Source organism: Callospermophilus lateralis, chromosome 6 (assembly GCF_048772815.1).
Source record: "Callospermophilus lateralis isolate mCalLat2 chromosome 6, mCalLat2.hap1, whole genome shotgun sequence".
NCBI classification, from domain to species: domain Eukaryota; kingdom Metazoa; phylum Chordata; class Mammalia; order Rodentia; family Sciuridae; genus Callospermophilus; species Callospermophilus lateralis.
Window position 1 is genome coordinate 12,829,801 of NC_135310.1, and position 25,206 is coordinate 12,855,006.

Genomic DNA, 25,206 nt, shown 5'->3' on the forward strand with positions numbered 1-25,206 from the left:
GACTCTCTTTTTGTTTTTTTATTTGATTTTCTGCTTAAAGTGCAACACACTGATTTTCCTTTTTTAAAAATATTTTTTAGTTGCCAATGGAGCTTTATTTTATTTATTTATATGCGGTGCTGAGAATCAAACCCAGGGCCTCACACATGGTAGGCAAGTGCTCTACCACTGAGCCAGAGCCCCAGCCCCCACACAGATATTACTTTTTAAGATGTGTATCCTAATGACGTGCAAAGGCATAATTTCAGTCCAAGCTCCATCTCTGATCTCAAGCACAGTATTGGGCACTTAGCACTAAATAAATTGTGTGTTGAATGAATGAAGGAATATTGGTATTTTCTACTGAAGAGTGAAGCTCGGGCACTGGGTTCAGCATGAAGACCCTGGGGTTTGGTTGTGGGTGTAGGAGGGTGGCTATGCTTGCTGCAGATGCAGGGGTGGCCTCTGGGTCCCTGTGCCCTTCTGGCAGTTCCCAGCAAGGCCTCACTTGGGAGTTCTGCTTCTTAATGACCTCAGAAAATTCTGGTTACTCTGCTTATGCCGCCAGTTACATGAAGTATGTTGTGTGCTCCGATCCACACAGGCAAAATACAGCTCTTGATAACTTGCACATTTCTGGCAAGAGTTACCACCTTGTCCTCATTAGCTGTTTTTGTTTTTCTGTCAGTAAAAAAAGGACAAGGAGGACACAAGGCCAAGCAGGACGTGCCCACTGCGGTGGCTCTTCGCCTGTTGACATGGTGGGTGGGAATGCGCAAACACTAATAAATGTCTGTCAAGGGTTCCTTTATGATGATGCAAGATTTGGTTCACACAGACTTCACAGTTTTCAAAAAATCTTTTGAACAGCAATTGCTTCTGTTCAATATTCTTCTTCTTACCCATGATCAATAGGGCAAAATGACAAAAGGAGCACTTGGGTTTCTTCCCCAACTGTACAATCTGATCATCTCAGCCATGTGACAGTCATGCTTATTTCTTAGGGCATAGATCCTTTCACGGATGTTAAAATTTGTATCTAATTTTATGAGTGACATCTTTTTTAAAAAAAAAAAAAACCTCAATACTCTATAACTTATATCAAGTTTGGATAATAAAATGCATACATTTCTTTCTGGTTCACAATCTTTCTTTTTTTTTCAAATTATCTATAGTAATGGGCATTTGATATGTTAGTATACTGTTACTGGATTGGAAATAATTTATTTCTGCTATAAGACTTCATAAAAATGGACTTCATTGTATTTCCTTATAGCTCATGAGTAGAGCCTTTTTCTGTGATTTTTTTAAAAACATGTTTTGAAGGAGATGTGTGCCTCAGAAGAAATGAGGGGTAAAAACACGGCATTCTCACAGACAATAAAAGGTACAATAAACATCTAAAACAATAATCACTGTGCCAGGCTGTCTCTATTTGTAATCCTAAGTAGTCCTTTGAGAACAGCCAGCTATAAATGACTGGATTCAATCCCACCACCATAGTGTGGAAGGTTCCCCAATTTTATCAAACAAATGCATAAATACAGGATTTGGGGAAATCTCAAATAATGAATGGAAAGAGGCTTTCTTTTAAAGCATAAAACTTTACTTTCTTAACTGTTTATATTTCTAAATTGCTTAAAACACAAATTACTTTGGATGAAAGTAATCGTCTATGAGCAACTCCTTTGGGGAGTCCATTGGAAAAAGATTTTCCTTTTTCCTTCTAGAAGAATGTAGCAACCACTAAAGAAGTTGCTTAAGACCACCCATCTGCTTCCAGTGAGCTCACTGTCCTGGAATTCAGGTGAGTGGCCAGCACTTCCAGAACCCAATGACCCACATGGAGGAGTCTTTGTAACTCTGTAAATACCAAAGAGCTCCAGTGTGTCAAAGTCACCAATACTGTTTTTAAAGCTAGCTCACAATGTTGGAAGTCCCGAGAAAGAGTGGACTGCAGGCAGGCAGAGTGAGGGCTGCAGATTACAAAGAGGCCCCTCCGAATGTGGAGGGCACAGGAAGCTTCTACAAGGGAATCAACCTCAGACTGAACCAACCTCTGCCCCTGTGATGGGGCCCTGGGGTTTTTAAAAGATGACCCTTCTAACCGATGGTCACTCTGTGTACCTGGCCATTAGAAAAACACCCCCAGCTAAGCACCAACTGCACATGCACTCAGTTCTGAAAGAATGAGCCCATTTTTAGGTACAGCTGCTGTTCTACTTTCTTCTCCCATCTCATACATGGAGAAGAACCTAGAGGCACTCTCCCCACCACCAATTTAAGAGTTCTAAAATTAGGGTTAAGGGTGCCTGTAGTCCCAGCTACTTGGGCAGCCATTAGGAGCATTGCTCATGCCCAAGAATTTGAAGCCAGCCTGGGCAACATGGCGAGACCCCATCTCAAAAAGAAAAGAAGTCCCCAGGTCACTTCATCGTTTGTTCATATATGTGCCAGAATACCCAGGTGCATCCCAAATCCACATTGACCCTTCTGGGGAGGGTTGGGGGGCTGGGAGGAGGGAGCTACAGGGGTGGTATATCTGCCAAGTGAGGTGTAATTACAACAGAAGAGAAGGGAAGGGTTCTTTTCTTACTGCCATATCCAATTTAGTAGAAGTGACAAGCAAGATCTAAGTTTTCTACACAAGACTCATCGTCTGGACTTCTTTGTTTTCTTTCTTACTGCAGTGTGACAGAATACATAAAACAGCACTCCAACACACCGGGCAGACGGTCAAAGACAGATGCTACTGAAAAGCCTGTAGTGCTACATGCTACCCATGGCCATCTCCAGTTTCCTACTTATTATTCAGGAGAAATATTTTATAATAAAAATATAGTATATCAATTTAATAGAAAATATAAGCCCAAATTCAAGACAGCTTAGATGTAATCTTCGGGAATTATCCTTAATCCAAATTGCCCAATGCATATTGAAAGAGACTATGGCATTAAAAAATATCTTAGTCTTTCAAGAAATAACAAAAACAGTGGCTGTTCAAATTTGGAAAATGTCTGTGATTCAACGAGGGAGGCAGTGAGAACCTGAACTGGGTGCGTCTCTCTACTCTCTGTATGTACAGCAACACAGAGTGTGTGGCTCCTGGGCAACGATGAACCACAAAAGATGTACTAAGCTATAAAGCAAAATAAATGACTAACGACCTAAATTAGTTTCAGTTTTTATTATGAATGTCCAAAGTGACAGCATTCTGTGAAGGTGTTAGGTTCTCATTGACTAAACTTCAAGAGACCACAGACTACAGCATTCCAAGCACTTTAATTTTTGACAGAGCCAAAACAAATAAAAGAATGATAAAAAATATTCTTTTAGGTGTAAAGGGTGCTCATATTTTTGCAATTCTTTCCCCTGCAGGTATTGTGAACACTGATGAGTTCCAAAAACACAGATCCCTTCTGGATACTTGCAGCAGACGTTTGCAATGTCTGCCTGAATGAGAAGCTAAGGAGCGATGTACTTATAAAGTATGTTTACGGTACAATGTAGTATGCCTGCTCACCCCCATTGCCTTTCTCTCCCATAAGGCTGCTCCTCTACCACCTGGGTACCTGCTGTTCCTAACAGGACAGGAAGGCTGGAGGGAAATACTTGGAAGACGATATGGAACCCTGGATTTTCTCAAACCTGCATAATTTTTTTTTTTTTTTAAATGAAAGCTCAAAACTTTCAATGTTTGAATGTCCAAAGAGATAACCAACAATAATGGATTAAAGCCACTGGTCAAGAACTACACAGTGTGCACATATGGTGTTCAAGAAAAGAGCCTCAGTGTACTACAGCTATGGTTCCAGTCATCTGTAGTTCCAACACAATGACTTTCCCCGCGATAGGTTTCCTCCAGCTCTGTCTCCTCCGTCACTGGTACTGGATGCTACAGATGGAGTTTGTTGCCACTGATCTCCCAATCAATTCTGGGCTTGTGGAAGTGTGTATCTCTTACAGATGCGATACTGTTCATCTGAGTGGATCCTCAAAAAGAACAATTATGAACTAGAAACTCATAGAGTTTGTGTTTAAAATTTATAAAATTAAACCTGCTCCAACAGGTAATACAGGGAGGCATGCTTGCAACCTCTGGATTCAATCAGAAACAATGCCTGAGAGCACAGAGCCTTCTCAATAGGTAACGGTGGGTTCCTTTTAACGCTTCCTTAAACAAGATCCGATGTGATGCACATTAGAACTTTGAAGCTCGTCTGTCTCATTTATTTCTACAAGGCCTGGGACACAGGAAGCTGCCAGGACTTCATTCATCATCTTGCCTGTTGACAAAAGGAACAATAACTGGTCATCACTGGTTAATGGAATAACTTTTCCTAGCTTTTTCCAAGATAATTCCTAAAGAAGAGATGGTGTCAATACAACAGCAAATGTTTCAATGTTTGATGAATTTCTCTGCTCTAAAATGCCACCTCTTCTTCCAGTAGAGCAGGAAGAACCAGCTTATGCAGTGTCCATTTCTCCCCCAGACTGAAATGGTTCAGGAGGGAGCCATTCCTGGAAGTCAGCTACCCAGCTCCAGACGTGATTCTACCCACAACTAGTGCAGGCACCTGACCTTGCTGGGCCTTGGGTTCTGCACATATAGACTGAAAAAACTTCAGCAGATAATGTCTAAAAAGAAGGCCTTCTAACGCTAACTTTTACTGAACTCATGCACTCCTGCCTTCACAGCTCCTGGCACAGCACAATCAAGTCCCACTGTGTCAGCCTGAGGCAATGGTTAAGACTTCAACAAAAACCTACACCTGGGTGCCTGAACTTCCAGGCAAGTCTCAAAATACTTATTAACATCTGAAGTCAATTAAAAATCATGTGTTTTTCACAGCTGTCAAGGGTACAAGTAGAAATTAGGTTAAATATTTGGAAATTTTGGGTAGATAGTTCTTGTTCATAACAAAATGATAAGCTCCTGTAACTGAAAGATTGTTTCATCATTTTGATTTGATCTTTATGTCTTTGCAGTTGGTAAAACTTAGAGGACTTATTTAGGTGATAGTATGTTTCATTATATCATATCATACTTATATATCATCATATTATATATTTTAAGGCACTCTGTCATGTGTGACAAAAACAATGGCTTGAATGATTGGCAAGAATAATGACATGCACGATTTTTTTCACCTTTCTCCCATGGTTTTGACATAGGGGAAACAAAACTTTGTGAAATGTGTGAATGAGCCACACAAAACAAAACTGGTGCTGAGATGTCATCTATTACTCTGGATTATTCGAAGTGCTTTGCTAGTATGTTTATCTTTTGAACATAAATTAGGACTTTTAAAAAGTTGATTTTTAAAAAGGTGACTTAAAATTCTACTCAAAAGTTCAGTCATTTCACTCTCAATGGCTGCAAGACTCAAGTTCCAGAGCCACCTTCTTCAATCTGAATAAGATTTGAGGCTGTAGTAGGGTAGGGTTATTGTCCACAGTAGATCAGCATTTTTGTGGTGGTAAAGGCACAGAGACCACAGGGGAACAGAAGAAAAAAAGACACAAATTCACTCAAATTATGGGGTGGGGACAAGGAAGAAAGACCTGTAAATGCACACAATACTAACAAGGACTAAATTTGTGCTTGTCTCTCTGTTGGCAGGGAAGAGAAATAAATATTTCTGTCTTGACAAATGAATTTAAACAAATAGTATGTAAAATGTATTATGGCATCCTGGCAAGTGTTTTCACGATCATGGTTTTCTGGGTGGGGGAGACATGAGATATATATATAAATGGAGCGCCAGGGCTGAAGCCATATTGGTTTTAATTGCCTGCTTCTCCCCTGGAGGGCACTGTTTGTATGCTGTACCACGGCGCAGAAGCTTTTATACCTTGTACGGAGCTTCCACCTAAATGACATCAAAGCCTACACAAGTTACTGCATTTAATGCCTTGTCACATAAAAGGAGATCCAGCTGCTATGGACAGCCACAGCTGCTGGGAGGTGACAGGTGGCTTCTTCGAAACTCCTTAAGTAGCTGGAGTTTTTGTAAAGAAATCCATTCTCCCTTCTCCCTCAGTCGGGGGTCACTCACTAGCAGTTACCAGTGTACATCATGACCCCTCCATAATACTGTAAATTAAAAAGGGGGCCCCCCAAAGTTTCTACATTTTATTGGGAACATGGTGCAAAGAACAAGATGACTTTTATACAAACCTGAGCTGAGTGTGGTGGCTTACGCCTGTAACCTCAGCAACTCAGGAAGCGGAGGGAGGAGGATTGTAAGTTCAAGGCCAGCCTCGGCAATTTAGTCAGGCCCTAAGCAACTTAGTGAGACTCTGTGTCAAAATAAAAAATTAAAAGGGCTGAAGATGTACCTCAGTGGTAAAGTATCCCTGGGTTCAATACCCGAAACCAAAAGGAAAAAAAGAAAAAGTGAATTAGAAGCAGTTGTCTGCAGCTCACAATTAAATGATTATACTCTGCAGCTTTCCTGCATTTGGAAATGCTCAATTAGTTACACTTGTGTAAACCAGACACAACTGAGACCCACGGAAACAAAGGTATTCCTTACACGGACGCAAATGCCCAGGAGTCTACTGGTTCCAGGTAACATCTCTCACTTAGTCTAAGCTGCCCTGCAAATAGATCTATTCATCAATCCTACATTGCAAACAAGAAAACTGAAATTCACGGCGGTCAAATAACAAGGCCAAGATTAGACACCGAGGAAGTAGCAGGGCCTAGATTTCAAACTAAATGTGCCTGACTCCCAAATTACATGCATTTCCTCTCAAAGGCTGCTCCCCTCACATCCCTGAGTATTCAGACAGGGGAGTGGCCATCCCACCCCCTGGCCCACGATGAAGGCCGGGCAGTGAGTGACCAGGGCTGCAGAGTGGCCCACTGCTTCACATCAGCGACAGCCTCTCTTAGCACCCACAACCTGCTGCAGGAACAGTGACTAGGTTCCCAGGTCAGTGATTCAGGTCACAGAGCAAGGCTGGAGAAAGGACCAGGCAGAGACAGCGCCTTTTGAAGGACACAATGCATGAAGAAACAGAAATGCAGTTGACTTTTGTTCTGTGGAAAAGATCCTGTGGTATGGTTACATTTTTCCATCCTTAACTGATTTCCAACTGACCTATTAGCAGGCCAGAAGTTGTATATAATCTAGAAGTCATTTCTAAATTATAATTGATAAAAAAGAAGGCAGGAAGAACAAAATGGGAGAGAGTCTGAAGAGAGCCTCTAGCCCCCTGGAATGAGTCTCCTGTACACTCATGCCTTCACCCGGAAAATTCTTTTTTTTTTAATATTTATTTTTTAGTTTTCGGCGGACACAACATCTTTGTATGTGGTGCTGAGGGTGGAACCTGGGCCACATGCATGCCAGGCCAGCGCGCTACCGCTTGAGGCACATCCCCAGCCCCACCCGGAAAATCCTTATCAGTGCTGCCAGTAACCAGCAAAGCTGTCCACTGGAAATCTCATGTCCTCCTCTTCCTTCCTTCTCCACAAAAGACAAAGGTTTGTGATTAAGAAGCCAGGGGGATGGAAAATCCACAGTGGGGGTGATTTGTTCCAGCAGTAATCATATTGGATCAATATCCAGTGGGCTAGACAAAAAGGCAATAGAGCAATATTATAGACATTTGGAATGTTCTGCACCTTTCCAAAAGCCGTTGAGACCCAAGCCTCAGCCAGCCTGTCCTGCCATGTGGAAGGGAAAGTGCCAGAGTTACTCATGGATGCCAGACCCCAATCTGCCTCGTCCAGCTGATCCGTTTGGTCAGCCCATATGGGAGCTGGATGGTTGGCACAGAGCTGCAGTAGCAGAGTGTGCAGACACGTTCTAACATAATTTGCTAAATGTTTTATTGTTCTGTGGTTAAAAACCTACTTAAAATGTGTGGAGCCATGTCCCATTACAATAGAACAATATGAAGGCGTGTCTTTCCAAGTGCCAGCGTAAGAATAACTAAAATAAATCAGGCAATCATTGCCTAGTAGGGGAGGTTACTCCCATGGTGGGGACACACAGGGCTCCTCTATTTCACCAAGGTCACATTTCCTGCCTCATGTCCACATGTGCACTGTGCATATGATCCATGAGAGTCCATAAAAAAGTTACTTAATTCCACCATAATAGAAACATAGATCACATCAGCACTAAAATAGTCCTTAGGAGTTGCAAGGCATAAAACTTCCATTTAAAATATAAGAAAACTGGGGCTCGCCCCACCCTGCCCAATACACGCAGAGATGAGTCTGTGAAGAAAACATGATGCTCTTATTTTTGGTCCAACAATGTCCCTTATTCATTCAATTAAAAAATCACAAACAGTACATCCTGAAAAATTAGACCACTTGGCACAAATGATCAGATAAGGTAGACTCTGGGACCATAATGGACCCAGCTGTTTCCAGAGGTAGTGGGGTCCCATGCCGTGAGCTGATTGAGGGAGGCAGGTGGCAGGATGGTTGCAAGCACTCGGGTTCCTTGGTCACTCAAGTGTGAGAGGGAGACAAACACCTGGCCCCAGGGCTGACCGTGGGGACTGAGAGGCTCTGTGGGAAGCCCCTCATGGAGGAGGAAGAGGGGCCACCCATCCTTCAGCCGGCCATGTTCTTAGACACCCATGGACAGAAGGAGCAAGGCCTTGCATCCCCCTGCATGGGACACGCTTCCCTTTCTTCTCTACCCTGAGGGCACAGCCAGCCACCTCTGCTCAGGTCAGCAGCAGCCACAGTACTCCCATTTTCCACCCTGTTCCCAGTCCCAACCCAGTCCTTTCCCCCTCTCTCCCTGGACCACTTCTACTACAGAGGTGGGAATCACCACAAGCAACCAGGAATCAGTAAGCCTAGGTTTAAAAAAAAAGCCAATGCTCATGCCTTTGCTGAGGTACAAAAAACAAAAAAACAAAAAAACAAGAGTTTCTGCTAACCACTCCTAGAAAACCAGGGCCCAGATGTGCCACAACCTGTGCTGTGCTTGGGCTACATATGACCTGGCAATTCTGTACTTTGACACCCTGTGGGTGGAGGATGGGGGAAGAGGGCAGAAGTCATAACACAGAAAAGACAGGTTACCCAGGCACTGTTTGCAACCTTACAATAGACCGCCAAGTCCACAGGATGGACCGAGACACAAGCTGAGAGCAAGGCCCGTGTCCGAACTCATTTTGGTAGGAGCCTGACTCCCAGGCAGGGGGAGTAACGGATGCTCAAGGAGGCACAATGGATGGGGTGGATAAAAGTGAAATAAGACTAAACCGCTGTCATGGAAGGCCAGTCCACCTGAGACCACAGGTGTAAAACAGCCCCAGTGTACGGTACTCCAAACATCGGGGAGTCACTTCCCCTGCCTGCAGGCCTCCAGGCCAGGGCCCATGCTGAGCACTAAAGAATTTTCACTGAGAGCTTAGATGGCCCTCCTTCCAGCTTAAGGTTAAAAGCTGAACTTCGGGTCTTCAAGAACAGATTGATGCATGTGGGTCACATGCTGTAGTACCCTCATTTTAAAGTTTGTCACATTTAAACCATCACTTACCAAGATGTACTCTTCCCTACCTCCAAGTCACAGTGACAACTATCAATTTTTTTTGTAGAATTGAACCCACTGGATAAAAATTTTTAATAATTTTTAAAGTTAACTTTAAGAGACTTAGAATTTTTCCTATAGACATGCCACCTGTTTGCACAAAGAATGCTCTAGAAACTTTTATTTTTAGTGTACTGAAAGGAGTTGATGTTTAAAGAAATCCTATTAATCTTTTTTCCTGAGGTAAAGAAACCTTTTGAAAGTGAACAATCATCCATTTAAAATTTTTTTTTATTTTCCTTGTATCCAGTTTGCTGAGCGCAAACTCAATCTGGTTTCCTCAGCTGTCTTCACAGCTGAGCTGGAGAGACCACACGCCGCCCATCTGAGCAGATGCTATTTTTTTTAATAGCTACAGAAACCAATTTGCAAACTGCATTAATGGCAGAGAATTGACAGAGTCAAAGAAATGACAAGTGACATACTTTCACTAGATGCCAGAAAACGCAGCCCAAGGGAAAGGTAACCCATGGAATAGCGACACGGAACAGCACCTGGAGCCCTTGAGAGCCAGCCCAGGGACAGGCAGCCAGAAGCGGTGGCCCTTGGTATACTACAATAGGAACCGCACCCACAAGTCTCCACGGCCAGTGGAGAGACAGGCAGCCAGGAGAGGTCCCGCAGGATCCAGGTTGGTGGGCATGCCTGGACGCCCTCACAGGGCCAGCTCTGCCTCCCACTGAGGCTTATTCTGCAGCATGTGCTTTCTCTTCTTGTCCAGAATAAGTATTTAAAAGAGGGATGTGACTGTTTAAAAAAACTATCAGGATAGCTGGGGTTGTCACTCAGTAGTGGAGCGCTTGCCTAGCGCGTGTGAGGCACTGGGTTTGATTCTGAGCACCATGTATAAATAAATTAAATAAAGGCCCATGGACAACCAAAACAAAACAAAACAAAACAAAACAACAACAACAACAACAAAAACTACAGGAAAGTAGGGAAATGAAAAAAGACAAGTTGCCATGTGTGTTTGGAGTGGCTGGCCAGTAAATGCCCCCAGGGCCTGACTCCACTGCTCATCTGAGCTTTGTGCATTTGCTTTCCATGCTCTAGTGACAATGACAGAAACCAGGCTCCACATCCATTAAGCGGGTGCAAGGCAGGGCACAAGTACAGCAATGAAGGTCACTCGTTCCTAGCAAGGCCACCCCTAAGGCTACCACCACCAGGAACATCCCTAGCAGTCCTAGAGTGTGGGATTTAACCTGTAGTAAATGTGATGTCAGCTGCCCAGACTAGCTTCAGACTCACCATGCCCCTGCCTCAGCCTCCCGAGTTGCTGGTATTATAAGCACACATCACAATACCCGGCTTTTTTCTTTTTAGCAGAAGGACAGATTTCAGGAAGGCACAAAGTCTTATTTTAACAAATTCAAAGAGAACTCCAAATATGATCCAAATTAATGAACCACTAATAGAATTTCTTTTTCTACAAACACAGCACCATCTTGGGAACATTTGTCTCAGGCATATCCAAAAGCACAGAATAGAACAAGACATGATTTAAAAAAAAAAAAAAATGAGTGGCTTTCCATAACCATATTCCTTAGAAGCCTTGGCCAAGATTTGGGGTAAGAAATCTCTCTTCCTTTGTAGTGTTTGAGAGCTGATGCATGCTGCATCTCTGCTCAATACAATTTCCTCACATGTTCAGGAGGTGATGTGGCATGGAAGCTTCCAGACCACACCTAACAATTCCCCTGGGTATAAGCATCTACATTCTATTGAGCTTTCCAGAGTCCTATACCTTTTTCAGAAGACCTAACACATTTGAGAAAGGCAAATGTCCTTTACATCTCAGATATCAGCAAATCTTAAATGACAAATCCCACTATAGTGTACAATCACAGTGAAAGAGGCTGCGTGGACGTGTGGCTGACAGTGGTCAACAGGGCTGACTCACCCAGCTGGGCGACACACTGCCACCCACCAGCCCGAAGTCAATGCCACTCACATTTGTGCCTCAGTAAAATCACATCTTATTATCCACTACGAATTGACTTGGAAGAGCTGAAACCAAACGTCAAAGCCAGGCATGCCACTGTTCCCAAGCATGGGTCTGCGGTGAGTTTCCTACTTTCTAAGCTGCAAGATCTGGTGTGTAAGACATGAGTGCCAAGCAGCCTGCGAAGAAGCCAGGCTTGTCCAGGACCCTGGGGACCCCATCTCCTCCTCCTCCACAGCCTCTAAAATACAGACTTTAAAAGCCACTGACCTAATAGATACAACTCATTTTATTCTAAGCCCTATGAACCAAAGCATTACAACTAAAATGATTCTAAACACTACCATTGAATCTGTTCAAACCAAATCCCACAGAATCCGCTTCCTTGAACCCACGAAAATTAAATTAAAATTAAATATTAAATAAATCTGACATCCAACAAAATTCCTGCTACCTTTTTGTAGCCAGTCCTCCCTGGCATCAAGCAGCACCTTTTGGGAAGCTGAACTGTTTCCCTGGGAACGAATCCCTCCCTGAAATGACAATGTAGATAGCAGGAGAGCCTGGTCCACTTGATAAGTAGCATTTCAGGATGAAAGGAGGTTTTCTAGTCGGACCTGGGTGTAAAAACTTCAGGATACAAATCAGCTCTAAATCTTTTTCTCAGTCTGTCCCTCCCTTCTGCCAATCACATACATACTGGCAAACAGGCCACAAAAGTCTCTAGGCGTTAAGCACATTATCATCTGTATCTAAGTGATAAATAAATAGGTAAGGCCCAGGGATCCTTGTGGCTCCAGGGAAGGAGAGCCTTTACCTGGAGCCACCCACAAATGGAGTGCCACATGGCAGGGCGGAAAAGACCTAGGTATTCCTGGCTTTGGTCTCTTGCCTGGGAGACAGGAGAAAGAAGAAAACAAAATTCCAACAGGTCCCAGGACAACTTGAATTCAGCCGTAAATGCAAACTGTTTGTAAGAAGTTTTACACAAGACTATGTCCCTTTTGAGACCAAGCCAATTTACAAAAGTCTGCAATTCGATTCTTTTTTGTCTTCAAAAGAAACTGCTACTTACTTTTCCAACCACCTGCCCTGGAACACATCCGAAGCTCCTGTGTCCTCTCTGGCAATCTTAAAGGAAATATTTCTGGCTCTTTAGACCCTTAGCTATTTATCCCTGCCCTTAAACTGCAGCACGAACATGGTGAGCCTTAACCAGTCCTGGGCGAGGGAATGAGGTCTGATTGTAAATCTAGCCCTGTAGGGAGGCGGGAAGGTAGCACCTGGGCCAGGTGCCAAACTGCCAGTGGACGCTCACCTTAGCCCTTCTCCAGCAGCCCCATTAACCTGCAGAGGCTCCTTCAGTTCCTTCAGCGCCTCCTGCTCATAGCAGGTGAAGCCCATGTCTGTTCCTAAGTCTCTTCTCTCCCCTGTGATGTTTCAACAGACCTGTTTACCCTGCAACAAGGGGCTGCGCCTCCAGAGTGGCTACAGGGGTTTTGGTCTTCTAACTGCAGGGTGAGTGTAGGAAGAACCCAGCCCAACAAAGGGCTCTTTTGCATCATGACCCACTGTTGGGTTAGAGCTGCCAGGGAAGCTCGTGCGAGAAATCATTTTGAATGTGCCTCGCTGCCAAAAAGTTTTGTCAAAACTCTGGCGCTCTTCCTCACTGGAATTGTGATGAGCCAGATTTCCCCCCCTTTCTGGGCTCACTCTTTGGAACACTTCCCAGGATGCCTAATGGCATCACTTTGGAGAAGGTGTCCAAAGTCTGCATGGTAGATGGACTTACACAGACACCCCACAGGGCAATGAGGGGCTGGTGCTTGGAATAATGACAGGGAAGAGCAGTAATAAAATAGAACTAGTAGGAGTTCCCAGAGACTGGAAGATGGGCATTCATCTGCCATTATCTTATTTGTAGTTTACTTAACATATGCATAATCATTCTTCAGAGGTCTCAAAAGTGCTGACAATAGGGGCGTAAGTAGAATTAAAAGACTCAAAAAATATTATGCCTATTCATTTATTATTTAAGAAAAAAATGAAAATCAAGATACAATTCATCTGTGACAGTATATTAAGATTAAAAAAATATATCAAATCCTCAATTATATTTCAATGCAATAATTTAAAAATATCTCAGTGGATATTATGGGATATCTTTTATTTTTTGGTGGGGGATGGGCAGTGGGCAGGGATTGAACCCGGGGTGCTTACGCACTGAGCCACATCCCCAGTCCTTTTCATTTTCAGAGACAGATCTCACTAAGTTGCTTAGGGCCTTGCTGAGTTGCTGAGGCTGTCTTTGAACTCGCTAACCTTCTGCCTCAGCCTCCCAAGTTGCTGGATAGGCGTGCGCCACCGCACCTAGCTTTATTTTTGGTTTATTCCAACTGTGTCTCAGGCCTTTAATGCTTCTGGTATTTTAACTGCATAACCAATTTTTATAGGTAAGAAACAACTAAAAACTTGGTAGCAAATATCAGCTATGAAATAATATATCCATTTCCCATTTATGTGGCCCTTGTACTTTGAAGCAGCTTTTCATTATAACCTCATGGCCAAATGGCCCAGTCAGTGCAGTTAACTCTGACTCCATTTGTTACTTGTAAAAACTGTGCTGCAAAAAAATCCACATCCTGGCTTGTTTTCTCAATAGGTGGGATGGCCTTTACTAAGCCAACTCTCTCTCTTTAGGAAGGTCCTCTTTGGGTCCAAAGTATTTTTTTTTCTCTTGCAGAAAGAAGAAATATAAATCCACAACCCTCATTTCTACTTCTAAACTCTAAGCCACCCATTTCGAACCTCACTGTCAATCTGCAAGGAAACAAGGTCCATCAGCTGAGATGTGTACAAGTCATCTGTTAAGTCTGGTTACAGTCCTAAAGTCCACATCTGCAAATACTTTGTTTTAAGTGACAAAGCAGGAGTGGCTCAAGGTTACCCTCTCAGCAGTCATCTTCATTTATAGTCAGTATGATTTCCTGGGTAGAGAAAGCAGAAGACCGAGGGGATGAGGCACATGAACATCTTTTGTAATTTGAGTTCTATTCCAACAAAGTCCTGAATGAAGCCTGGTACTGCATACTAGGGGCAAGAATGGCATTAGTTTTCTTTTGAGAAACCTTCTAACAGAGAGCCAATCAATATGCATCAGGAAACTAAAGGGTAGGGTTGCCAAATTAGGCAATAATAATAATAATTTATAAATACATCCCACGTGATATGTGGAATATACCAAAAATCATCTATTGCCTACCTGAGGCTTAAAATTTGCTGTGTGTGCTGTTTTCTCTCTCCTCCTACTTGGGGGCAGAGGCGGGCACCTCGGTGACACGAACCCTGAATTGGTGTGTTCACTCCACAGCAAAATGCCCCTCCAGAACCAAAGATGGGTTTGGATGCTTATCTTTTACTACTGACCCCTGATTATGAAAGTGTACCCTTTGCAAGTTCTCTCCAGTCCCCCATCAGGTAGTGACTGTGAGTGTCCCATCTGGTGGGCTGTGCTGGAGCAGCAGCTCCAAGAAAAACCTGAGTGGAATGACAGGGAGAGGGAAAGATGGGCACTGTTTGGATCAGGTGCCCTCAAAGGCTTTCTCTAAGAGGGGACAGGGAAGGTGGAGAGGAAACAGAGAGGACAGGCAGAGGGAGGAGGGAGGTGTGGACAATGACAGTCCCCACAGAGCTTCCCAGAAGCCATTCAGAAGAGAAAACAAACTACTAAGCCAAGCTACTGTGGCTGGTAAAATGGTATCCCAAGCAACAGGGAAGGCACCTGTCATTTAAGGGCTGATTTTCAGCTGGGGGTTGCGCATCTGTAATCCCAGTGACTCAGGAAGCAAATGGGGATGCTGTTAAGGCAGAGGGAATTCTTTTTCCAGGTCTTAGGTTTATAATTTTTGTTTGTTTGTTTTTGAGACAAGGTCTCACTAAGTTGCTCAGGGCCTCACTTAGTTACTGAGACTGGCCTCAAACTTGGGATCCTCCTGCCTCAGCTTCCTGAGTCACTGGGATTACAGGTGCACGTCAACCCACTAACATCTTCCCAGGAGAGTAAGGGTGCCTAGAATGGGATGCTGGAAACCAAGTTCCCATGAATATCTGATCTTAGGTTGTGGACACAGCAGCACTGCCTGAGCCAGGATCAGCTTTTTATCAGCTAAGATGCTGCACATTTATAATATGCAAATTCTTGAAATTTTAATTTACATTAAAATGTGTATTTTATTAACCTGCCCACCTGAAAAAAAAGAAAAAAAAATTCAAAGTATGAATATAAAAAAACCCACAGCACACTTTAATCTATTCTAAGAGTGCTCTGCCATCTCTCCCTGGAAGTGGAGATAAGAAAACGAGGCCTCTCAGCCTCACTGTACTGACCGCTCTTCCTTGGCCTCTCGTTTCAATCAAGGTTCTCTACTGAGGTCACGGAATGAACCAGGTTGAAACTGATGCCCATGTCATACCAGATAACCCCCGAATTTCAGTTCTGAACCACGTCCCTAACAAGGAGGACACAATTTAAATATCACAAACTTGTCTACCATTGATTCTGAATCTGCACGTGATGCATGGGTAATCACAACCACACATAAAAAGACAGACCCGGAACCACATTATCTCAGGTCCAGATGGGCTTACATGCCAACGTCTCTCCTTATAGACCAACATCTCTGGGATCCCAGGGTTGTCTCTTTCCCCAAATGGTCTTTGTCCCTGCTCCTCTCTAGTGGCAGGACCGATCCCTCAAGGTCTCACTATTCTTTTCACACAGTGATGTCTGAGAAGCCCAAATCTCTGCCCTTCCAGGTCACAAAGGTTAAGTCCAATCCCTCCACTGTATTTCACTTACTTTAAGCCACTGGTCTTACAACCCCTCAAATCTCCCCCCACACCAATCCTCATTTGACATACGTGGTGCCAAAATATCTAGGTCATTCTCCTTCAACAAACTCAAAATTTGTTCTTCAATGTATGGAACAGATTTAAAAACCATAGCTATGGTCTGATCTGGGTGAGACAGAATCACTTTGTCATGGCCTGTCAACCATCTTGGCTTGGACCATATTCTCTTTTTTAATATTTATTTTTAGTTTTCGGCGGACACAACATCTTTGTTTGTATGTGGTGCTGAGGATCGAACCCGGGCCGCACGCATGCCAGAGGAGCGCGCTACCGCTTGAGCCACATCCCCAGCCCTGGACTGTATTCTTGAGCACTGAGAATGGTCTGTCCCAACTGACAAGCCGCTGCCTCCTCCCCACACCTGAACAGCTGAGCTTTCTGGACCCAGACACAGAACTTGTCCAACATTTTAGTTCCCTCCCACCTTCATGTCACTCCTGGGTTTAATTAACACGTCTGACATCCATTTCCTCATTTAAATCAGTAATAAACAAGTTGAAGAAGGCATGTCTGACGTACCTTTTCAGCCCCTTTAAAAAAGCCTGTGACAATCTACAAGGACACATGGAGGATGGAGGGAACCCTCATGAACCACGACACCTTTTCTCTGAAACGCTCTGTCTCCCAGGGGAACCAGCTCCTCACCCTGTGTTCCAGGCGGTCCCCGGACTCCCTCGCTTCCTTCCTGTTGTGTCTGGGACCATCTTCGTCCACTGGGCTTGTCTTCCCTCCTCTGACCCAGGCCCTGGCTTCTGACCTCTGGTCCACAACTCTCAGGCAATGGCCGGGGGCATTTGAGGGGTTGTAAGGCCAGTGGCTTAAAATAAGTGAAATACAACAGAGGGACTGGACTTATGCTTTGTGACATGAAAGGGCAGAGATTTGGGTTTCCTAGACATCACTGCTAGAAAAGAAATAGGATAGGCCAGCTCCCCCTGGCTCCATCTGAGATCAGGAGTCTGTATCACCCCCCTGGCAGCCCTCCTCCCTGGGGCTCACACTAAGCCATTAGCCCAGTGGAGCAAGCCAGCCACGCTGCACTGCCATCCAGACCAGCTCCTCCCTCCTTGTTGCAAAGAAACTGAGCGACTGTCTCGCCTCCTTTCTGAACCATTAGCATCTGCAACATCTTTCTCATCCGCAATGAAACAACCTTCTTTCAAAGCTGGTTATTTTTCTGGCAGGAATTGTCCTTAGTGACCCGAGGGCAGAAAACCTGTTCTTAACAGTGACAAGTCTTTTAACTAAATCCTCTCGGCATCATGCTGGGACTAACAAGTTCACTGGCCTGCACTTCTAGGAAACTATTTTTTTCTTTGCTTGAAGGTCAAAATATTTTCAAAGCATCAGAATCCTACCCTGCTCACCTCATGCCTGTCTGCAGCATGCTGTGGGCCAATCTGGAAACCCAAGTTCCCAGGGATGTTTCTCTAGCCAGAGCAGCAACAGTGTAACTAGGACCTCTGGGCATCTCTGCACCTCTCCTAGGCTCTGACCCCCTTGGACGTAAAGCTCTGGCTCCCACATCTATTAACATCAGGCCACGGCCGCTTGGTGCTTTTCCCGCTGCGTTTCTCTGGCTCTGAGCAATACTAAAAAGTCCCCTTTTTACATGAGCCCCATTCCAGCCCACGGTTAGCCTTCCAGTTCACCTTCCACAGTTTTGTACAGCTCTTCTACACTCGTCTTGAATTAAGAGTCGTCTTCTGTTGGGTCTTTTCAGAATTGGTCCCAAGGCCTTGATCTGTTCCTCAGCACCACGTGCCATGTGACTTGCACCAGCAGGGTTATCCTGGGGAGTTCATCCTTCCTCTCGTGTCTGCTTCCCCTTGTTGAAACTGTCAAATTCATCTCTAAACCTTCTGGAATATCTTTCACAAAATGTCACAGTAAGGCAGTCCTGCAGGCCCAAATGGTCAGGCACAGTAGGACTCACGGCCACCCCTTTACTCCACTCTGTGCCCTGTGTGGATGAACTGCAGCCAGCGCCCTGCACATCATTACCTAACTTTTGCGGAGACTTGAAGAGAAAGAGCCTGTGGCCAGAGCCAATAGCCTGAGCAAGGGGCAAAACTGCCACAAGGACACAGCTCCATGGTGCACAGGTCTTCGGCTAACCTAACCTGCCTGGGACTCTTATAGTTTTCTACCTGCATGGTTTTTCTCTATATGGCAAACAGATTTCTATATTTTTAGAAATAAAGAGGTTAAAAAAAAAAGGTCCAGATTTAGGATTATAAGTGATTTAATCCATACTTACCTCTAACTTACACAATTTTCAACACTATGCATGTTTTGTGTATTTTAGAAAATAGGATATTAATAATAGAAACAGAATATATACAATCTGAGACCCAATTTTATCTACGCAGTGGAATAAATAAGATTCTTACAAAATTTAGCAAAAGTTTCTAAAAAATTATAAAGATTGCAAACAAAGGTTTGCAAAATGGAAGTGTCATGATTGGAATTTTATTATAAAAATGGGTGAGAGAGGGGCTGGGGTTGTGGCTCAGTGGTAGAGCACCTGCATAACATGTGTGAGGTACTGGGTTCGATTCTCAGCACTGCATATAAATAAATAAATAAAATAAACGTTCATTGACAACTAAAAACATTTTTTAAAAAAAATCCAATTTAAAAAAATGGGCGAGAGACACTTGCTTCCTTTTTTGGTACTGGAGATGAACTCAGGGGCATTCGACCACTGAGCCACATCCCTAGCCTTATTTTGTATTTTATTTTAGAGACAGGGTCTCACTGAGTTGCCTTGTTTTTGCTGAGGCTGGCTTTGAACTCACGATCCTCCTGTCTCAACCTCTCCAGCAGCTGAGACTATAGGCATGCACCACTGCACCTGGCCACTTGCTTATTTATTCATTTATTTTTAAAGGTGGTGTTGGGCTTGAACCCAGGTCCTTGTGCGTGAGATGCAAACACTCTACCAACTTAGCTATATCCCCAGCCCCTACTTGCTTGTTTTTTTAAAGAGGCATCTAGCAGGGTGGATTGTGGAGGAGTTGTGGGCAAGCCTGCATAAACTTGGTCTCCATCTCGCCACCTCCCCAGACTACCAAGCCTGTGATGCCTACTCCCTCATGCTCCCATTTTAAACAAAACCCTAAAGAGTTGTGGCTTTTGCGTAGACTGGCTGATGTGGACTGGAACCCAAAACACGTTCTGTTTACCACTGACTCTGTTCGACTCCTCATGGGAACAATTATGGTTAATATATATATGGGTATAAAGTGGACCTGAGGCCAGATGCCTTAGTGAATTTCATTTCATTGATGAAACTGAATACTTGGGAAAAGTTTTTCCTAAATATACTCTAACATCATGGATTATACATGTTGTAGGAATGTCAAATGCACACCCTCAAAAAAATATGGTTTTAAAGAAGTGTGGAAAATCCTTAGGCAAGCTAAGAGACCTATCCAAGGTTATGGAATTAAATGAGTCGGGACTGGCACCTAAACTCTACTTTTAAAAAACTGAATTTAATCTACATTGTTTTTGGAGAAACTACTAGGTTAATTCAGATAGGTTCAGTCTACTCAAGGCAAGTGTCTATTTGGAAATCAGATGTTTATGATATATAGTACAAAGAGAAACACTTCTGTCAGTTAAACAGTTACATACACTTATATGTATATTTCATATTTAAAAAAATTTTGGTTGCAGATGGACATAATACATTTACTTATTTATCTTTGTGTGGTGCTGAGGATTGAACCCAGGCCTCACACATGCTAGGTGAGTGCTCTACCCTTGAATTACAACCCCATCCCCTATATTTCATATTTTTAAAAGTTATATAGATCAATGGTTTGGCAGCTGGCTAAAATGATTCCATGTTTTAAAAATCTGTAGGGTGCATCTGTTAGCAGTTTTGAGTTTCTACTGCAGACTAACAATTTGGTGATAGCAAGCTGTCTTCCAATTAATGTTCCAGAAAACAGTTTATTTCAAGATTTTTAGAAGAAGAGCCAAGATTTTCTGGGATTCAGTTATGTGAAACACTATCAAATTTTCTTTTCTTTTCTTTTTGCTTCTTATAAATCTTTCATGTCTAGGTTAATAAACAGTGTGGCTTGAAAATGTTTTGTCTGTCTTTCTAGAAAAGCTTAATCCTGATACTTTAATAGGGCACTTGCCTTTAATCTTTCCAAGCCTAATTGAAAAGGTCATCAAAAAATTTAAAACCCCACTATCATGTTATATTTCCCTCATTCCCTTTCTCAAAACTATAAAATTGCCCATGTTTTTAGACCAGACAAAATCATGACTAAAAGACATGAGAAAGATTCACCCTCCTAAAGAGGTCCGTTTAGTTTTCTTGGCTTGTGTCCACAACCCTCACAGCCAGCTTCCTATGAAATCCACCCTAGGGTCTTCAAAAGTCCCAGGCTAACCTTCCTCAAGGATCCCTCTCCGCCGCAGGCAGCTCCCTGTGCAAACCCAGTTGCCATGCCTCCTGTCCTGTCACCACCAAACTCAGAGGGCGAATGAGGGCGAGATCTCCGAATTTCTCTAGCATCCAGCAACACTGACCACTCATTTGCTGGGTGAACAAAATAAACAAACAAAGCCTGAGGCCAAGTTGATAACCAATGTGAGCTCATTCTTTATAGTTTTGACACTTCCTTTTTCTCCATTATATCAAATAATAATGTAGAAAATCCGAAAATCTGTACTTGTGCATTTTGTTTTCATTTGAAAACTGGGAAAAGAAGTAAAAAAATCTTATACTCTGACACTTTCTACTTCATTTTTAGTTTTTGTTTTATAATTTATCCCCTCCACGAGACTCTAAGTTTTATGAATACGGAACTAATGTCTCATTCAACCTCTTGCCAACTAGAACACCAGGAGAGTGTCATACACAGGCACCTAATAATTACTGGATGCTAAAATGCTATCCTGCCGAAGCCAAATACGGGTCATTAAAGACTATAATCATTTGTGCCTGTTATGCTGATGTTGAAGCTGTTGTCTGTCACCATTCATACCACTATAGAATGGGCACTGGCTTCTTTTGTTTTTTGAGAACCTCAGACTGGGATGTGTGTTTTTGCTATTTGAACAGAATTAAGTGCCTCTGCTGCCATGCTTGAGAGGCAGTGGATACAGACCTGTGTGCTGAAGGAATCAAGGCCCAAGGATTCTCACCAAGTATTTAGCATTTAGAAAACCCTAGGATGACTTCGGGCTGCTGTGGGGAATGTCCCTACATCCTGCTGATGCTCACACTAGCTACATTCACACCTTGGCGGGTCTCATCCTAGGTGATGCGAATGACAGCATTTACAGAGCACGTTCCAGGACTGCTACAGAACAAGGGTCCCTTTTTCTTTTCATGTTTTTAAGATAAATATTAAAGCCACCTTTGTATGAGAAAGAGACTCAGGTGTGGCAACGGTCTTAAGTACCTGCCAGGGTCAGGACCAGATCCCCAATTTTCCAATACTCCTTTGACTCTAAGAGTCCAGAATCCGGATGTGACATCTGACACATAAGAATACTACTTCTCCACTTCAGCTGAAACTATCAGATAAAAATTAAACAGCACTACCTTGCCCCAACCACAGAGATCATAACTGTAGTGCTGCCAGGTGGAAAGGTGGGCGGAGCAATGAGTTCCCACAGCCCCTCCCCCACTGTCTTCTCCCCAATGGCTCATCCCCTCTAGAAGGTAATAAAAACTGCCCCGACATTAAACCAACCTGTGCCCCTTCACTCCCCTCGCTCTGCAAGTCCTTACTGTCAAGTCTTCATCTCTCACCTGCTCTTACTCACCCCAGCGTCCTCACCTCCCCTGGTTGGTACTCCAGGACTGACTGAGCCAGTTCTTCCTGTAGTCCTCCCACTAACCTTTGCCCCCCAGCTGCTCCCTGCTCTACTGGGTTCTGGTTTCTGCATTCTAGAAGGGATGCCATGTTAAGGAGGAAAGGGAAGGGAGGGAGGGGAGGGGAGAAAAAAAAGGAAAGGAAAGGAGGGAAAGAAGGAAACCTCTCACTCTATAAACACAGTCCTGGCAGGGTTTTCCTGGTAGAAGGAGGAATAAGTTTATTAAGTGTGCTCAGATGCACATGCAAATATACCCACACCTGAACTTCAACCCAACTGAGCACTTACAATTCATTTTGTATTTTAGCTAAGTATAATGAAGAGTGGTAATTCTGAGTGGAATGTTCCCCTGGGGAGCATAAAGAATGTTCAGAACTTTCAAATAAGCATCTTGTGCCAAATGTTTTTGCTTCTGTTGCTCTAAGAGGAACGATGGTCACTAAAAGCCACAGATATCTAAATTTTAGAAATAAGAATACAACCACACCCATTTCTCATTTAAAATCCTGCATAAGTGTCAAATCTAATATATGAAAGACAGCCCCAATACACACAAGTGCAATCATTTCACTTCATTTCACTCCTTAAATAGGATATATGCGATATACACGTGCACACTATAAAGCTGTCATAAAATGAAAAATGAAATATCCGCCCAAATAATTTAGTCTAGAGCTATGTGAGACCTGAGTGGGAAAAGAGGGTACTTCCAGACACAGTTACTGAGGGTCAGCAGGGATCTTTTAGACCACTTTTTGCAAGGGTGTATTTCATGTTTCAAAGTAAACACAAAGCCCTTTTCCTTAATAGATCAGGTCAAATGTACACTTTTCCCTATCACCCAAATATTCCATGGCTTTCCCTTGGGGGCTGAGGTCCCTCCTGTCCACCGGCTTCACAGTGATTCTCTTCCTCCTGTCCTCCCCGCAGTCAGGGATAGCTAGTGGACTGGTAAGAGCCCTGGACTGTCACAGGAACACACTGTGACCAGCATCCTGGGGGGGAGGGAAGAGTGGTTCATATAATGTTATTAAAACGACAGTTAAGTCAATAGCATACATGATCCTTCAAAATCACATGAAAATAAAACGCCAGTTGTGAGTGTGCAGGTACGCAGCACACGCTGCAGGTACACAGGCATCATCTCCTGCCAGCCCCAAGAGCCCTGAGGAATGCACAGTCTTGGTGGCCTTCCTGTGTGACCAGAGGAGTGGGGCTTAGATGACTGATAACTCCCCTGGATCTGAGTCAGGTCAACCTCAAGGGCTCACGCTCCTCATATGACAGGATACTGCCTGTTTCACATGGAACAATCTTTGCACTTAATTTCAAGTAAAACAGACTTGCTACTGTTTTTATTCAACAAAAAATAAACTTTCTTAATAACACTGGAAGAACTTCAAAGTATTTTCAAATGAAAAAGACAATCAAGCAGTGCACATTCAGAAAACCATTTGGTGTTGAGAGGAAAAAGAATGGTACTCAATGTTCTATAGCAGCAACTCAAAGTGAAGGCCACAGCCACATCCCTCGTATTCCTAGAATTAGAGAAGAGAAGCTGGTCCCTTGAAGGGAAAAAACCCTCAGCCTCCAGAGTTAAATGTGAATTTCTTGTTGTGTCTAGTCATAAAAATTAAGTTGGAAATTAAACAGATCACTTATTTTCTACAGTAAGCATTAAGTCTGTTACCTACTGTGTTGAAAAATAGGATATTCTACATAATTTTTCAAAACTACAGTTGCACCTGAAGCCAAATCCAGCTGTTTGCAGTGGCATATTTGGACAGGACAGTTAGATGTGGGGCCTGTGACTTGTGCTCTGTTTGTGAGGGATTTTCTTTTTATTTTATAATGTAAAGCCACCAGCTGCTGGCACTCGCTGTGAGAGGCTGTCAGCTCTACCCCAGGTGCCAGTTCAGTCACTGGGTTAAGATGCTCACATTTCTTGCTCTACCAGGACACCTTGTCAGCCTCACCTGTATTATTTGGACAAGAGAATCAAACGGCACAAAATTTTTAAAGCAGGGCCAGGAGCTGAGCTCACTTCCCAGTGCACACACTGCTGGGACACCTGCCTAATCCTGCCCAGGAGTAAGCTGTTCCCACTGGCTCAGCTCTGCCACTTGCCTGTGACCACTACATACAGTGGAGGCTCCCACCCATTCTCTCGCACACCCCACCAGTACTCAGAGGGCCTGATGCCCTCATCAAGGCCCTGGGCCTGGCTGACTGGCATCACCTTGACTGATTCCTTGGGCTGCGACCTTCTGGCCTGCCCAACCCGAGATACTTGGCTTGGCACTTAAACTCCCACTTGCTGCCTGCCCCAAAGCAGATTTTGTCTTGACACTCTGGCTGCACAGAGGGCTCTGGTACTTGCCTCCTGTTCTAAAGCACAGTGGTGCATCCCAGGGGTTCAGAAAGCTGAGGTAGGAGGATTGCAAGTTCAAAGCCAGCCTCAGCAACTTAGAGAGGCCCTGGAGCAACTTAGCAAGATCCTGCCTCTAAATAAAATATTTAAAAAGGGCTGGGGGGCTGGGGATATAGCTCAGTTGGTAGAGTGCTTGTCTCACATGCACAAGGCCCTGGGTTCAATCCACAGCACCACAAAAAAGGCGGGGGGGGGGGGGGGGCTGGGAATGTGGCTCAATGGTTAAGTGCCCTGGGTTCAATCACTGGTACCAAAAAGAAAGAAAGAAAGAAAAAAAAAAAGAATAACTGAAGGCCCTAGACAAGTGACTTTAATTAAGCTAGGTTTCCTTGTAAGTACCTGATTCTTCGAATGGTTCTGGAAGCAAATCCCAGTTTGCTTTGTTCTTAAGTGTTCATCCTGATGGACACTCTCACAGTCCCTCTGAAGGCACTGTGCCAATACCAGCAGAGCAGGTATCAGGTGCTATGGTGTATAACTAATCTGATGTCACAACTGCCACAGCTGCTTCTTTGCAG

General features: G+C 43.7%; 1 protein-coding gene across 8 annotated transcripts in view; it reads right to left on the minus strand.

Annotated features, from left to right (window-relative positions):
- Scaf8 (SR-related CTD associated factor 8) overlaps positions 1–25,206 on the minus strand; it is a 212,126-nt gene that overhangs the window by 59,175 nt on the left and 127,745 nt on the right. For 5 of the 8 annotated variants that reach the window (XR_013091588.2, XM_076858103.2, XM_076858101.2 and 2 more), the window contains one exon: positions 3,183–4,265. The exons of the other annotated variants lie outside the window; for them this stretch is intronic. The gene's annotated coding sequence lies outside the window, so the exon portion shown is untranslated. Of the gene's footprint in view, positions 1–3,182; positions 4,266–25,206 lie in introns of those variants that run through there. 8 annotated transcript variants of the gene reach the window in all.